We start from the raw sequence: 16,949 nt of genomic DNA, 5'->3' as shown, positions 1-16,949 counted from the left end.
AACAAATTTATTTTGCCACCTTATACTTCTCAAGAATGCTGGAATGTCTTCTGAGTTGCATTTGTCGTCACAAATTTTTGTTGGTATTTTAAGATTTCCTGTGCGACGCATGCGCGAGTGTTCAAAACAGGAAGTTAAACCTGAAATTTTCAACATGGGATTCGGATTCGCTTAGCGAGTGTGAACGCAATACCGAATCGGATTCCTTACGAAAAATCCGAATTATAGAAATGCGCATTTTGGCAACTGTAGTGTGAATGGGGTAAATGATACTGAGTAAAGAGCTCACAGGTTAGCCACCCCTTTTTTAAGGTTAAACAGATCTTTATTTCTTCTTTCTATTGTTAATTTTCTTATAAAATGAACAATCAGAGACAGTCACTTGTGCACTGAGTCCCCTCTCAACTCCATCAACTCAATGACAGATTAATCCACTTAATAAATGAACACAAATGTATTGCCTTTGGTGATTAATATCTCAATCTACTTCCTTCTCAACTAGGCAAATCTGCCTACAATGTTTATTTTATGTGTTTTATTATTCCTGATTACTAGACTGCCAATTTGTGATTACTAATTGTTGTTGCAGGTGTGTAAGATAAAATGATAAAAATAAATAAATAAATAAATAAATAAATAAATAAATAAATAAATAACAGACATATTTGCTAGAGCATGAATCTCTACGTGATATACATAAAGATATAATCAACATACCTATACATAATACTATTGTCAACTTCCGAGTCCTTTCTCTGGAAATTCCTTAACAATAACCGTAAATACCCAAGTTTCAGACAGTAACCATTAAGGCCAGTGACATCAAAGGTATCAAGGGGGGCGGGGGGGGGGGGGGGTCTTTATACATCTATTTATAATTTTTTTCTAGATGAATATTGTACAATTTTTTTTGCATCTTGCAGTAAATAAGCATTACGGTCTAGCATGGACTCCAGAAATAAGCATAATCAAACAGGGGTGGTAGGCATATTATGCTGAAGCAAAATGCATCATACGTGTAATTTGGCCAATTACAAGCAGTTCTATTCCAGTACATGTATGTCCAAATTATCACATTATAGGAAATAACATATATCCCACCTGAAAAAACTGTCGTATACAAAAAATAACAGATATTTTAATACAGATAACTGCATGAAATAAGTCATGTCAATACCAAATAATGAGATAATGCTGGCAAGTCGCTCTTTCCTAAATTTGACTAGTAATAATACTAATACAAGTTAAAGGGATCTCCCTTCTGACAACCTGTACATGTGTCCCTAAATTGGTAGATGTAATCATCAACTAAGCATCAAAATATACCTTCAAATGTTAATTATACGTCGATGTAACGATTTTTTTCTAAACAGCCAGCATGTAAAACATATACCTAAGGCAGTGAAGCTCCATCAGAGTTTAGAAATACACACAAAAGTAAGAGGCCCCACTGTTACAATCTGTTACAGTAACTACTACCTTATGGTTACATTTTACACCAAAAGCATTTGACAACAGTAATGTTTACAACACCATACCTCTGAAGTTTTCCCTCAATATATATAATAGCATATAGTTGTACTTGTAGTTTTCAATGACAGCAACCTTCCTACAGCTACAGATTTAAGAACTCAAACAATATGGACTTGCATCAATTGTAAATTGCTGAAGCCTTTCTTAGTTCCAACAGCTACCATTAGGTATACTCACAGAACAAAGAGTTCTACCACTCATAAATTGCTGTGCAGCCTTTCTTGATTCCTAATGTTACTCCTGTACTAATACAACATGTTGTATCCCTTATAAATTCCTGCAGCCTTTCAATACAGCCACTTCTTTACCAACACAACCTGTAGTTTGTATTGGGAGCTGACTCACTACATGTCTTCTGCCCCAGAACTGCTGTTATCAATAAAACCTCTGGCTTAGTTCTCCCCATAGGATTTGGCTTTATCTCAAGGGGTTGTTTGTATTACTGAGGCCACTGTTTTAACCATATACTCAGTGAACACTGGAGAACACATGTATTCTGAGTGGCATTTTAATTACGAAGTAATATTAATATATATCATCAGGGCACTGGACAAAAAACATTTTAATTTGCATGTACATGGCAAAACCTTCACCATGATTGGTCAATCAGATCTATACAATGGACCTTGTGCAGGCATTGGCTGTGGATAAAGGGTAAAGAAAAACCATGACAACATGTTGCCAACAGAATCAAACATATATAATCACCAGCCCTCTATATCGGTATATATTGCCACGACTATTACCTTTCTCTCAAACAACTCGGACATCATGTTCAGAACATTGAGTCAGCCAGGTGACGAAGACCCCTTGATGAAGGGTCCAAATGTCAAGTCTATTTGGAAACAATCTACTTTATCCCCATCATTATACAAGAGACAAAAGACATCTATTTCACCAAACAGACATGGCTAGAAAAAATGCATAGAGAAGCAACAGGCATAGAAGTCCTAGGACACAAACATGATACAGTCTTCCGAACCTTGCATCCATAATTGCCTTGATGACATCAATTATTCAGGCCTTGTGTAAAAAAAAAAAGAGTTGAAGTGCCTTTAAGTGTGAAGCTGTGAACCCAAAATAACTTACCTGTGCCACTTTCTTGTTCAACCTCCCCACCAGGTACTGAGCAGTAGCTGAGGATCTGGTTTTCATTCAACACATAACTGTTACTGGCCAGATTTATGACCCTCTATTTAGGAGGCTCTCAACCATGGGTAGTTGCATGTGGCTAGAAGTTTTGGGTTTTCTATAACAGGCCTTAAAGCTAGCAATTTCCATTGTACTGGCCTCACCAAAAAGTTAAGATTCAGTTTGATCTCCAATTTTTAAGATCAAAAAATTTAGAGCACTTAGACTCCAGATAGATCAGTAATGTGAGTGGCCTTATGACCTATTCAAAAATGTTAAGAAATGGCTTATTGTTTAAGACTGAGAGAACCTTTTTGCAGATGAGCTACTCTTTAAATCATGAAAGGCTAAATATTTTGGGCTCAGTGATAGATTTTTCTTCACAGCTAAAAGCTTCTTTGTACCCATCTGAGGAATCCACTTTATAAAAGGTTCACCCTCAGTCAATTTTTCACAGACTACTTATATGAGTAATTCAATTTTTTTCCACAAGGGATGCAAAAAATCAGTTACATGATTATTATAAAAGCAGTATCTTCACATCTCTGAATGAAAAAAAAAAAGGCTTTCACACACTTCAATTCTGATGCATAAAACATGTTCAGCTCTATGCAGCTGAAGTGACATACGAGTATCAAATACTGCACTATGCCAATGGAAGGAGCCAGTCAGGTTCAACCTCTACCCCCGAAAAAAGAAAAGAGAGGATGCTACTCCATTTACTGATTTATGAATCTCAGTGTTCATGCAAGCAAAGAAAAGGTGTATGCATTTAAATCTATTGAGATTGCTGTTTGGATGGTATCAAGAACCTCAACACTAAAAAAGATGAGAGAAAATTTCTGCACCTCTCTGCCATCTTTATCTCTCTTTCTCTTTCTGTCAGACGTAGACACATACACAAACACCCCATACTTTTACTAAAACAGATATATTCAGGTTACAAATACTCATCACTGAAATGACATATATTACCAAATTAACAATTCATTAACAATTTTCCCTAATAGTGCATAATCACCTGTATGCTGCCTCCAACTCCTCCCTAGCCATCTACTACAAGGAAGCATATTGATTAACACAAAAAAAGGGGATTCCTAGAAAGCAAACATTGACCCACCAGCTTCCTCTTCTTGCACATTTGCAAACATTTTCACAATCAGCAAGTAGCTATAATGTTTCTTGACAGTTTTTTTTTATTGCCCAAGGTTCAGATTTGAGTAAGTCTATGTAAGCACAGTGGGAAACCAATTCTACTATTCTGCACCCTCACAGGTTATATTCTTATACTTTCAATAACAATTAAAGGAATGAATGAATGAATGAATGAATATCAAAGACAAGGCTTTTTTACCTATTCACATTTACTACCAATATATATGGAGAGAGAGAGAGAGAGAGAGAGAGAGAGAGAGAGAGAGGATTGACCATTTTGCTTAAGATTTGGGTTTACAAGCCAGAAAGACTAAGTTTTATTATTCCATACTGTCAGACAATTATCAAAGCAATGCAGCACCATAGTATTTCTACTATATAACCTAATAACACAGTTAACAATCATGATGGGACAAAGACCTCATCCTTGACCAACAGTACACCAAATGACTTGATTATATAGTTTTCCTATTTTAATTCTAAGCTTTTTTTTTAATTACTCAATTATTTATCAATTTTTATTGATACTTAAATGTGATAAAACAACTTTTTTACTAAAGATTATGAAACCGTCTTAACTATATATATTCTGTCTTGAAATATATCTCTTCCTACCAATATCTATTTTACACATTAGTTCCTAAATAATTTACATTTCATTAATTTTTCAATACAGATAAAGGCAGTAACAAGGTAGAGATAAAATCAAGCAAAAGTTGAAGTCATTTCAGGTTATATCACTGAATAGAAAACATATTTTGCCCACAGCCTGTGCAATGACCTTAGATACTGGATAGCCCATTTTCTATTTTATTACCAAATGTACAATAGTTTCAGAGATTGTTTCTACTTTATCACTGCCTACTACCCTGAAGTTCAGCATCTGTAAGAAACTTCCTTTTAAATAAGCACACATTACCATGGCCCATAAGAGCCTGTGTGCTCCTTTTTCCTGCCCTAAAAACAGAGGGACCTTTAATAAATGTGATGGTACATATCCCCAGTTTATCTTTTTAAAGTAGTAGTATGGTAAAATATTAGGCTTCTTGGGACCATGGTAACAGACAACAGATTTCTGATAGCCCCATTTATGTTATAGCAGGTTAAAGTGAAAACGTTCCGAGCAGAATAAGCCAATACAGACTGGTTCACTATTGGTGAAAATGTTCTTTTCCTTCATGAATAGGCCAACAAGAAACAGCAAATCCCATCTTACAAAACCTGTCTTAGAATCAGTTTGTTTTTCATAATTGGAATTACTTACACTTGGGGTTCCCCACACAATATTGTTGATTTCCTATTTGTTTTTTCAGGGTCACAACATCGGGAAAAACAGGGAAATTGATTTTTGTAGTTTTTTGTAGATTAATCCCTGTAATGGCACTCTTTACCCAATCAAAATGAATGCAAGCAGCCAAGAAGTGTTCAAACAAGAAACCTAAATTAGGAAATTATGAGCGGCAAATTAGGTTGTGATAACTTTGAAATGAGTTGACTCATCCTGAATTCATGATTATTACAGCTATAGCCTACAAGATAAATAGATCATGAAGACAATGAATGAAATTTTCATGCAAATCCAATATGTAACTATTACCTGACTCAATAATAGAATGTACAAATAAAAGGAATGAAGATGGACATAGCAAAGAAACAATAAAATCAGTAATCTCTGGAGACATTTGTCATTACTAGGATAATGCTATACCATCAATGTGAAGAGACACAAGACCAGATGGAGAAACAAACAGCAAATGCAACAAAACAGAAAAGAGAATTACCTGTAAAATTGATCAAGATCCCCTTGACTTAATGTCACCTTTGAGTAAACTTTTAAGCTCTTATAATCTAATATGCAATGATGTTACAGATCTGATCTTAAAATTTTTCATGTTTTGTGTGTTCCAGTATTTTCAGATCATTTTTAAAACAATATTTGTATAGATTCTAAGAATTCCAAGTAATATGTAGATAAAAAATTCACCTTAAACCACCATGACCTGAAAACGGCTCAACAGAGGGCCACCAGTTCCACACTGTACCAGGTTTTAGCTTTTAACAGACCACACGCCACAATTACCAGTACTCTCCCTGGACTTTCCAAGAAATGAGAGATATAATCTGAAACACACTCAGCTGAATAATGACCTTTTCTATACCAATCTCTCACACAAAATAACACAAAGAAATAGCTCAATATCTGAACTTCCCATTCTCCTCCATCCCCACCTCTCCTATCCACTTTTATGTAATCTATTTCTACAAACAAAATTGCTAACATGCGATTCAATAAAAATCTACGCTTTTCTTTTAAAAAACCTTTACATTTTCAATCCAGTACCCTATTTCTTAATGTTAGAGCTCCATACTGTAAGCTCACCAACATATCAGCTTTTTCTCATTTTTTTCTTTTCAGCAACACAGGGAAAACTCATTTCCCAGGTCATATAAGGACGGTTGATAACCAATTATTACCAATTCCATCTCTAAATGCCAGAGAGGGCCCAAGTCCTGGAAATACTTGGGCGAGGAAAATAAGGGATGGCAAAGAAAGAATGTGTGTATAGAAATCTTCCATTTCTTCCATGGCGTCAGTGAATAACTAAAGTCCTGATGGTGTCTTGTCTTTAATTTGTAGTATTTCCCAATGATGTTTGTAACACAGGATGATTATAGAGAACCAGCCTGTGAATATGTTGAAAATATAATGCCCACATAGCATGGTTTTATAAGTTTTAGTATTGCCATCTCAATGAAAGAGATTATACTTCCAATTAGCAGGCTAACATATCTAGGCTTTTTCCTAATGTTATGAAAAAAAAAAAAAAAACATTTCTCTTTGACTAAAGCTATATATCAATGATGAAAATAATTGTAATTGACTTTGTAAGCAACATATAAGGGTGGTGCATAAAGGAGGCTTATAACAATGTGTTATATTGTAGTTTTTTTACTAACACAATGCCTCAGCTAACGCAACACGATGTCCCACCAAACACACTACGTTGTCTCACCCGATGCAATACACTGTCTCACCTAACACATTATGTCTCACCTAACACAATACACCGACTCCTATAACCCAACAACCTTCTCAACTACCTAAAAGTGAAAAACCTAAAGACCACAATTCCCCTTACACAATACATGGGATGCCTTGCTTACCAAATTCACTCCAGCAAATTTCATTATCCCACCAACTCCCCTTTCTGACAGCTGTATTTTCACATTGGGTGGTTTCATTCAGTGCAATTTATTTGGTTATTTATGTCCATGCCTCACCAGCTTGGGAGTACCAGTGAAGTTGTTTTTGTTTCACCACAGGCATTTCCCCCCTATTTCCTAAATCATCCACAGAGTGTTTGAATGACTTGTGTAAAACAAGTACTTATGGGAATTGACTTTTTGTTGACAGTTTATTTTATTCTGTCATTTTGTTTAGTAGTTTTGGCTTTATTTTCACTTTTTTATCAAAAATTAAAGCAAACAATCAATTAATCCAGTAAACAATCTATAATGATAAGTCACATCTAAGATATCACAAATCGGAAAGTTAACCCAAAGTTTCATTTTTTTTTCTCAACAGTCAAGTTGATAATATAGTTTGGCGTTTACTTAAATAGTTTAAAAGATCTGTTCAAGTTGTTTTAACAAGTTGTTTTAAAAGAAGTGTTCATTTTAGCAATAATGTTCAGTTCTCATCACTAGTCTTCAGTCTCTGTTTCTCACTTTCTTCTGTGGTAAACCTCTAGAGAGAGATTGCATCCTACAACAGTTTATTCATTTCCTGAATGTATGGGGTCAATAAAAATGGAAGTTAGGTCAACAATAAAGGCAACCATAAAGAAAAAGCTCTTGGTTGAACTGTCATATTTGCCGACAGAGGGGGTGGGTGTTTAGGTGGGTGGGTGGGAGTATTTGTAAACCAATAAAGTTGCACAATGAATAACTACAATTATTCATTCAAGTTGTATAATTGACAACTACCATCAATGAATAAGGATATCCTGCACATGACAAATCCATTATCACTAATATAATCTATAAATACACAAAACAAAAAAAAAGAGAAATGCTTATGAATAAAATATGCTCAGTTTGTATTGATCTATACTGTGTCTTCAAAAAAGACATAAAACTTTAAGCACTTAGAAAGGTAAAGCGACACTATTTGTATCCATTACTCTTGCCTTCTTTGTGTTTGTTTTCTTTCCTTGGATGTGCCTGTGATTTCAAAACATCCAGAGCAACAACACAGTATTGTAAATTCAGAAACACAGGTTAATGGATGAGAGAGTTGGTCTCCTGCATTGCAAACAATCTGCATAACAGACAAAACACTCTAGATGTTGCTGTATGGGGAGTATTTTTTTCCTGATTTCCACTGAATTTTAAACTGAAAGTTAAACCCAACATCATGCTGATTCTATATAACATTTTTGACTAAAATGAAACTTTTCCAAGAAATTGATGTTTCATTATAATGATAGCATCCTGTTTAATATCATTTTCACAGAAAAACTAATCAACGTATGAATGAAACATCACGCAAATCTCTGAAACAGCATTACATAAAACTCGACTATGAGAAAGTAATTATTAAAATCGTAGAGCAATAAAACATGAACAATTATTTCACAGTGAGACTATTAATATGAAAGCTAAAAACACTCTAGGATCAGGGCACTTGGAGTTCAAATGAAACACCCACTTTTTCTATTTTTCATCTTTCTTTTTGAAAATATATGTTTATATCCCTCTCAACATATGTCACTGATACAATCAGATTTACACTTCAAAGTGTGTGAAGTATACTTTAGTGTTAAGAGAATCTGATAAAAGCTATTTTCCTGGTAACAAAACAGCTTCTGCTCTACGGTTTCGGGGAACAAGAGTTGGTCCTAACTACTTGACACTTCTCTTCCCTTGGCAGCTGTGGTATGGCGCTAATAATATGAGTAGAGAAAATGTCAGGTTTTAAGTCCAAATTTGACAAATATTAGCCACTGAATGGTGAATTAACTTACTGATAACTACCAAGTATAATCCCTATTGCTTTCTGCAGAATGTGAAGCAATCATCAACTGCATTTGTGATTTACAAGGACGTTTGTTATTGCACTAAGAGAAGTTAGATAAATTTAACACCAATAATATGCAAATCATCATAGTCATTTCAATCATCATTGTCATTTCAACTGGTTTTATACACCACACTGTGAGCAATCTCCTGAATTCAAAAATGCAGTTACGAGGACTTAAAGTCAACTAGCAAAATGCTGAAATTACTTACTTGGGCTAACAAATTATCGTAATAATTTCTCTCAAGTAACAGAATGTCACAAATGGATGCACTGACCTCAACTTGCACAATTACTGCTCTAAACCAACACAATGTCCATTTGGACAACCCTACTCAACTAACACAATTTCCTAATTAAAGATCTCAATTAACACAATGTCTTTTTTGATAAACCATCTCAACTTTCACAAATAAGATGGCAACAATTTCACAATTCACCTCAACAAATATAAAGGCCAAAATCACCAACCTCACCTGACAAAGTCATAATAACTTGTCTAAATTATCATTATGTCACAGTTATCGATCTCAACCAGCACAATGTCACTCACGGAAGATACCAATCTCAACTAACACACTATTACAACATTTTAAAACAGCAGCCTCATCATGCCATACTTACAACAACCCTATTCTCTGCTGCCTGCCAAACAATACCTATTTTCTAAAAGCTGTAATTTATACACTTCCCCATCTGTTTCCAGTTATGTCATACAGAGTTCTAGAATTCAATTTTCTGATATACGGAAACTGAAGTGAAACATGTCTTTTATCTCACTTCATAAATCAGCACAGCAATGCATGGAGACTGTGGATATGTGTTACAGTGGAATTTGAAATATTTCTGACATCTATCAATAAAATCTTAGTTTTCAAGTTTCTAAACTACTGCCTAAATGTGAACAGGCTTGGTAATCACAACTACGTAAGTTATTATAGTCTAAAATCCTCCAAAGCCAAGAAACAGAATACTATATTACCTATCATTTCCAAAAAATTCAGCTGCCAAAATAAAGGCAGTCTCTTTTTCATAGAAAAATCCATCGAAAGGAAGCAACTTCTAAATGCCCAGAACCGTATCATTTCAAACAGAGATATGGAACTTGTTTGAACAATATTTTTATTAATGTTTTGACATGGCACACAAGGAAATATGCTGTGATAGACATGCAGGTCCCTCACAGTAAAAAATGCCACTCTGAGCAAAACTAGGAATGACTTATCAAACAGAGCACTGAGAGCTCATGGTATATCATATAACATGATACAAATGGAAATAGAAAATTGATGGTGTCAGTGCATATCCCCGCACTTCCCCACATTGTAAAGATGTAGAGAACTTAGAATCAACCACCTCCAGGGACAGCCCAATTCCAAAGTGCCCAAGCACATTCCTGATGATAGGTCTATCAATCCCCAATGTTTCAACTTCCTAATTTTAATGGTCCAGGAGGAGATAGCAAAAATTACTAATACACAGATGCACAGATTCACACACTCATGGACGGGCAGGAAAACATGATCCCCGACTTCTGTCCCACAAGCGCGGGGATAAAAAAATTGCCAGAGCAGCATTTATTGGACTATTACCTTATCAACAATTCCGAAATAAAGATATCACATTCAACGATGATATCAACACACTCCAGACCACTCCGACACAGTGGGGGCATTGCCAGCTGCAATTTTAGCCCATGACTCACTGTGTGTATCTTTTCCCACTGAGAAAGGGGGAAATCTAGCTAATGCTGGTGGTTGTGGGTCACATGTGCGTGTGGGAGAACAAACATTATAGAATCATAAAGGTACGTTATGCCTGTTTACACAACAGGGCTGTGTGGTGCCAGTGTTCTATGAGGCCAGGTTAACTCTAATGAATGAGTGATAGATGGCAGCTTATCCCTCTCTCTCTCTCTCTGGCTTGCTGATGTGGTATGAAGACAAATGCTAAGGCAAGATTTCAAGGAAAAAGACAAGTAGACAGACAGACAGACAGACCAAGACAGACTTATTTAAATAGACAGACAGATAGATAGCCACAAACACAGAATAGCAGATAGGCAGACAAACATGGAAGATAGTACATATACAAATGCACTGATAAAAATCAAGCAGACATACAAACGGAAAGAAAGAGGAACAAACACATAGATAAACATATACCCCAACAGTGAGGCAATATATACATAGACAGTCAGACAGACAGAGAGACAGACAGACAGACAGACAAACACAGGTACTATTTTTGCCATGATGTCATGTTTATACAAACTGACTTGTAAATGAGTAAAGTGTTGATACATCACTAAACAAACCAGATATCTCCTCCTCCCCCTTGGGCAATATACCTGATAACTAAACAAACATGGCTCGACAGAGTGAAAACCCACAGAAGGGCATATGACTGACCAAATTTCTTAGTACATATATCATCTGCTTTTCCTTTTTCTTCAGTGTGTTTTAACATACAAAACCTGCATTTAATCATTGAAAATGTTGCAAATGCTTATCTGTATAATAAACACACACACACACACACACACACACACACACACACCTAGACAAGACAAAAAAATTGTACAGTGTTTACCAAAAATTAGAACCAGATGAGTTAAAACATGTCTTGTACAAGTGAGAGTGGGTGTGGTGGAGAAACTCCATCAGCTGGAACTGAAACTATATCTTCCTGACATCAGTACCATGGAAATAAACAGTGTGACACATATGGTTGTCATTTCCCCTTCAGTACCCTGTACACACCAGGAATGACTTATGGAAATATTAAGAAAAGAGCTCTGTTTATTGCTGAAGTTTGGTCAAAATTAAAGATCTATTGTTCTGGTAACAGCAGTTTTTTTTCTTTCTTCCATTACCTTTCTTTCTATTCTTGTCTTTTAATTTTTTCTTCTGTATTTTCTTCTTCTTATTATTATTTTTTTGAAAGAGAGGAGGCAATAAAACTAAAAACTTTTGATTTTAAATTTGTTTAAGCATCAAGGAAAGGGGGCAGAGAGAGAGAGAGAGAGAGAGAGAGAGAGAGAGAGAGAGAGAGAGAGAAAAGGCCCATCTGCATAGCAATATTTCAAGTTCTATATATCATGACATATATGATACCTAATCACAGAAATACTGCCAGTTTCCTACCTCTCAATTACCCAACCATCTGCTACTGCTCTTCTCCATGAAGTCTACAACTTTTCCAAAAGTTCTACAACTTCTAAGTCAATTCTGACATGTAAAGAACTGAGTCATTATCTACAATACAACAACACCTTAAAAGTAACACTATCAATCCAAAAGAAAAGCAAACAGATGAAAAGCTAAGAGGTTCGGGGCACCAACGCCAAGACCTCTGCCGTCCCAATTGAAGGACTGCCAAAGCCGACTCCTCTCCTTGGAGCGAGGCCTAGATAGTAAATGGCAGACAGAGCATAGAGTCAGGCCATTCCATCCCACACAATATTCAGGATTCCAGTCCTAGCATGCCCAGTTTCAGAATCTCAAAACCCCAGCTTATAGTGTATAATGTGAGATAACAGCTTACCTGTGACTTGGTCTACGTTGCTCTCTCTTCTTAAATGACAGCAGGGGTTTCCAGACGCTGGCCCAAATACTGCAAACTTGGCTGGAAGCTGGAAGTGTGCGAAATAGGCTGGTGTAAGCCACTGAGTAAGCTGATAGTTCTAACACGCTAATGTGTTCTGGCTGGAAGGGGGCCATACCAAAAGTGTTTTTCCAGCCGAGTTCTTGGTGAGCAATATACTCTTTGCAGTGGCTACCAAGCAATTTGAGATATAAGCTGCTGGCAATTAGGTTGAGGAAAGGTAAGGAATCATTCTGTAGTACAAATTGTGTCTAAAAGGTACAGATCCAAAATAAAATGTTCTGCCTGCAAAGGGACCATACCAAAATACAGAAATGAAGAGCTCTTGCTGAGCATTATACCAGAGACGGAAAGTGATTATACCTAAGGTATGAAAAGTGGTTATTCCTAAGAGACGGGGGAGGGGGGGGGTCCTTTAAGTTGTATTTCCACTCAACTATAGCTCACCAAAGGCAGCCAGTGTAAAGTTATTTCATGACTGCCATTTAGTTGAGAAAATAAAATTCCCTGACTTTTCACCAACTTTGCACTGACCAATACTACATAATTTTTCTGCCTCCATGTCCTCGGCAGCCATCCAATCAATGTACAGTTTTTTCATCGAACTGATTTTATTATGATTTACAATATAACAAACATTCAAATTTCAAAATTTAACAAAGATAAATCTTACAGATGGGTTGAGGCATTGAGAATAGGTAAATCAAATTCTATAACTATAAATGACTAGGAACTAAAAAAAAACAAGGCAGCAAAGCTGTCAAATGTACAGACAAAAAACAGGAAATAACTATGCACAAAATAGGCTACTGTCAATTCTGATGCAAAAGTACATTATGTTAAACTGCAAATTCAACATCAAATTTTAATTATGCTCAACAGGTAATACCAATGTAAGTAAAATGTGTAACAAGCATAAGGCTTCAGGCCCATGGGAGTTCAAGTTCACACTTTGAAAATGTATAACTTCCAGAAAAAGAAGCCAATTAGACTGCTTTTCCAACTCAGGCTGCATTTTAGTCCTGTATTTCTTTTTTGAAAGTATGGCAATTATAAGTAACACGGTTTTCCCATAATGGTCATCATGGCAGCAGCACCCAAAATTGTGTTTTCTTCTATTCTGATGCAATATTACATAATGGTTAACAGCATAATGACCGTCAATTTTTAATAATAAAACATATGTATCATGGATTTTCAGAAAATGTGACTAGCATGGGTCTTCAAGCCCGTGGAACTTCAAAATCACACCTTGAAAATGCCAATATGTGAAAAATTAAATTTTCACAAAAAAACTGTTAACTGGCAGTAAGAATTACCAAACAGCCAAAAAGTAAAACTGCCTTCCACTTATCCCACATACAATGAAAGTGCACAGCGCCGGCGACAGCGACTGCGATGACAGACGTAGGTGATGGCAATATGTACAGACACATCTGTACATATTTACTGTACTATTTGAGAACAGTAAGTCACATGGTTTTTCTTAAATGGTCATCATGGGAGCAGTGCCCAAAATAGGTTTTTTTCAAATTTTGATACAATATTACATAATGTTTAACAGCATAATGACCATCAATTTTTAAAAATAAAATATTAGTATCATGGATATTCAGAAAATGTGACTAGCAAAGGTCTTCAGGCCCATGGAACTTCAAAGTCACAACTTGAAAATGCCAAAATGTAAGCAAGACCGCACTGTTCTGAAATGTTTTTTTCCCATTTTTAACAATTTTTAACATAAAACAAAATCAACAGTGTACTGCCATTTTTATATGATCAACTAAGAAAATTGATGAGATGGGAAAAATATCAATAGAGCAGTGTTAAATGTCCAATTTCTTCCATTCTGAGATTCTGAACATAGTGAATGATTGAATCTGACAAACTGCAATGATATGAGTTTATTTCCACTTTTGAAACTTTATTACACAATACACGATAACAAGTTTACCATCATTTTAACAACATCAACTAACAATGTTGTTAAGATGCAGGAAATGTCAAACAAACACTTTCACGTATCTTATTAATTAAATAATGAAACTGTTAACATGCCTAAGAATTGAATCTGAGGAAATGTGAAAAAACAGCATAACTTCTAAAATAATGGCCCGATTATGCTGATTTTTTAACTCAACCTGCGTTTTAGCAGGATTGATCACTCCTGTGAGTTTAATGACAATTGGCCTGTCTGTTTTTCTTATATTGTGTTTACAGTGTTGCATATATGCTGAAAAGTGAAAAAAACAGCATAATTTCTACAATAATGGCCCGATCATGCTGATTTTCGAACTTGACCTGCGTTTTATGAATATTCATCAGCTCTGTAAATATAAAGCCAAAAAGTAAAACTGCCTTCCACTTATCGTGTTTACAAGGAAAGTGCACGGCGCCGGCGACGGCAACGACGGCGACGGCGACGACAGACACAGGTGATGGCAATATGTACAGACACATCTGTGTCTGTACATAAAAATGTGACTAGCAAAGGTCTTCAGGCCCATGGAATTTAAAAGTCACAACTTGAAAATGCCAAAATGTAAACAAGACAGCACTGTTCTGAAATTTTTTTTTTTTTCAATTTTTAACAATTTTTAACATATAACAAAATTAACAGTTTACTGCCATTTTTATATGATCAACTAAGGAAATTGATGAGATGGGAAAAATATCAACAGAGCAGTGTTAAATGTCCAATTTCTTCCATTATGAGATTCTGAACATAGTGGATGATTGAATCTGACAAACTGTAATGATATGTGTTTATTTCCATTTTTGACACTTTATTACACAATACACGATAACAAGTTTACCATCATTTTTACAAAATCAACTAACAATGTTGTAAAGATGCAGGAAATGTCAAACAAAAACTTTTACGTATCTTATTAGTTTAATAATGAGACTGTTAACATGCCTAAGAATTGAATCTGAGGAAATGTGAAAAATATGCTGAAAAGTGAAAAAACAGCATAACTTCTACAATAATGGCCCGATCATGCTGATTTTCGAACTTGACCTGCGTTTTATGAATATTCATCAGCTCTGTAAATATAAAGCCAAAAAATAAAACTGCCCTCCACTTATCGTGTTTACAAGGAAAGTGCACGGCGCCGGCATCGCCATCGGCATCGCCATCGCCATCGCCATCGGCGACGGCGACGACAGACGCAGGTGATGGCAATATGTACAGACACATCTGTGTCTGTACATAAAAAGACTACATAGATGTACTGGAAGACATAGACACAGAAAATATAAAAATCTTCATAGATTTTTTTTTTCTCCCTGACTTCTCTGATATTCAATTTTCCCTGACCAAAATGGGACTTTCAAAGGATTATGAAATTCACAGACAGTTTTGAGACATTTATTGATTTTATTAATGTTCTTCCTTCAAAAATAATGTTTCCCTATAAAAAGCTTCTGATAAATGATAATGTAAATTAGATAACATGTGATAATGAGGCGGGGGAGGGGGGGGGGGGAGACAAGCAACATGAAACCTTGAAGAAGTTATTTACTTTTACTGAAAGTATAGGTCTGTAAACAAAGTTATCAAGCATGCCAAACAAAATATCAACAATAATCAACCAGCATGACAACATCAAATAACATGCCGTAAAATTTTATAAGTATGACTGACTGCAAATTTCACAGAATAGGAAAGGGTCACTTGGGCCAAGGCTCACACAATAGCCGTAGTCTGATACAAGACTGCTGGTCACTAAGGTTGACCAAACACAGACAGTGTTACATGTAGGAAACAGGACACCAGATACAGGTCAACAGTGAGGTCATCAAGGCACTGACCGGTTCATTGGCCAGTTGTTTGTGTGATTCACATAAGGTCAGTCACTGGTCAATCTCTCTGTACCATTAATGACTGTTGTAATGTATATTTATTTCAACAAAACTATACAATTACAAAGAAACAACTGAGAAGATTTTGGACAGACTGTTCCCAAATACATGTATCTATTTTCAATTTCAATCGACTTAGCAATTCTTTGGAAAACTTTTAGTATAACAAACGAACTTAATAAAGTAACATAAATGGATAAGAGAGACCAGGCAGGCATGATACTTTTTCATTATACTGAATACAATATTTTTTTTACTTACTTGAAAAACTTGAAGCAAGCAGGAATATGAGATAAGGAATGAATATGAATGGCTGTGAAAATTCTTCGGTTTTCTGCCACTACACTTTTCCTAAAATGAAAAAAATGTAGTATGTATATTTTTCTGCTTTTTAAATGCATCAAATCTTTTTTTCCTTAATAAAAATGCAACGAACAATCATGCTTTTGTTCAACGACTTAGTTAAGACTTCCTCATAAATTGAAAGTTCTAAATAAATTTAAAACAACATTTCCTGTTTATGTACTTTTGATTTAACTTTTTTTCGTTATTCGAATGTCACATATACATAACAGGA

At 35.4% G+C, this 16,949-nt stretch overlaps 1 protein-coding gene across 20 annotated transcripts in view; it reads right to left on the bottom strand.

Annotated features, from left to right (window-relative positions):
* The window catches only part of LOC106173715 (uncharacterized), a 94,207-nt gene that overhangs the window by 56,184 nt on the left and 21,074 nt on the right, over positions 1-16,949 (bottom strand). For 15 of the 20 annotated variants that reach the window (XM_087016646.1, XM_087016651.1, XM_087016652.1 and 12 more), the window contains exons 2-3: positions 16,634-16,723; positions 12,446-12,533 (exon numbers count right to left, since the gene is read on the bottom strand). The exons of 2 other annotated variants lie outside the window; for them this stretch is intronic. The gene's annotated coding sequence lies outside the window, so the exon portion shown is untranslated. Of the gene's footprint in view, positions 1-5,083; positions 5,104-12,445; positions 12,534-16,633; positions 16,724-16,949 lie in introns of those variants that run through there. 3 more of the 20 variants (XM_087016648.1, XM_087016650.1, XM_087016660.1) reach the window with 3 other exon arrangements.

This window comes from Lingula anatina, chromosome 7 (genome assembly GCF_051362555.1).
Source record: "Lingula anatina isolate TDL-2025a chromosome 7, LinAna3.0, whole genome shotgun sequence".
Taxonomy (NCBI): domain Eukaryota; kingdom Metazoa; phylum Brachiopoda; class Lingulata; order Lingulida; family Lingulidae; genus Lingula; species Lingula anatina.
This window is presented reverse-complemented; position numbering and strand designations above follow the sequence as displayed.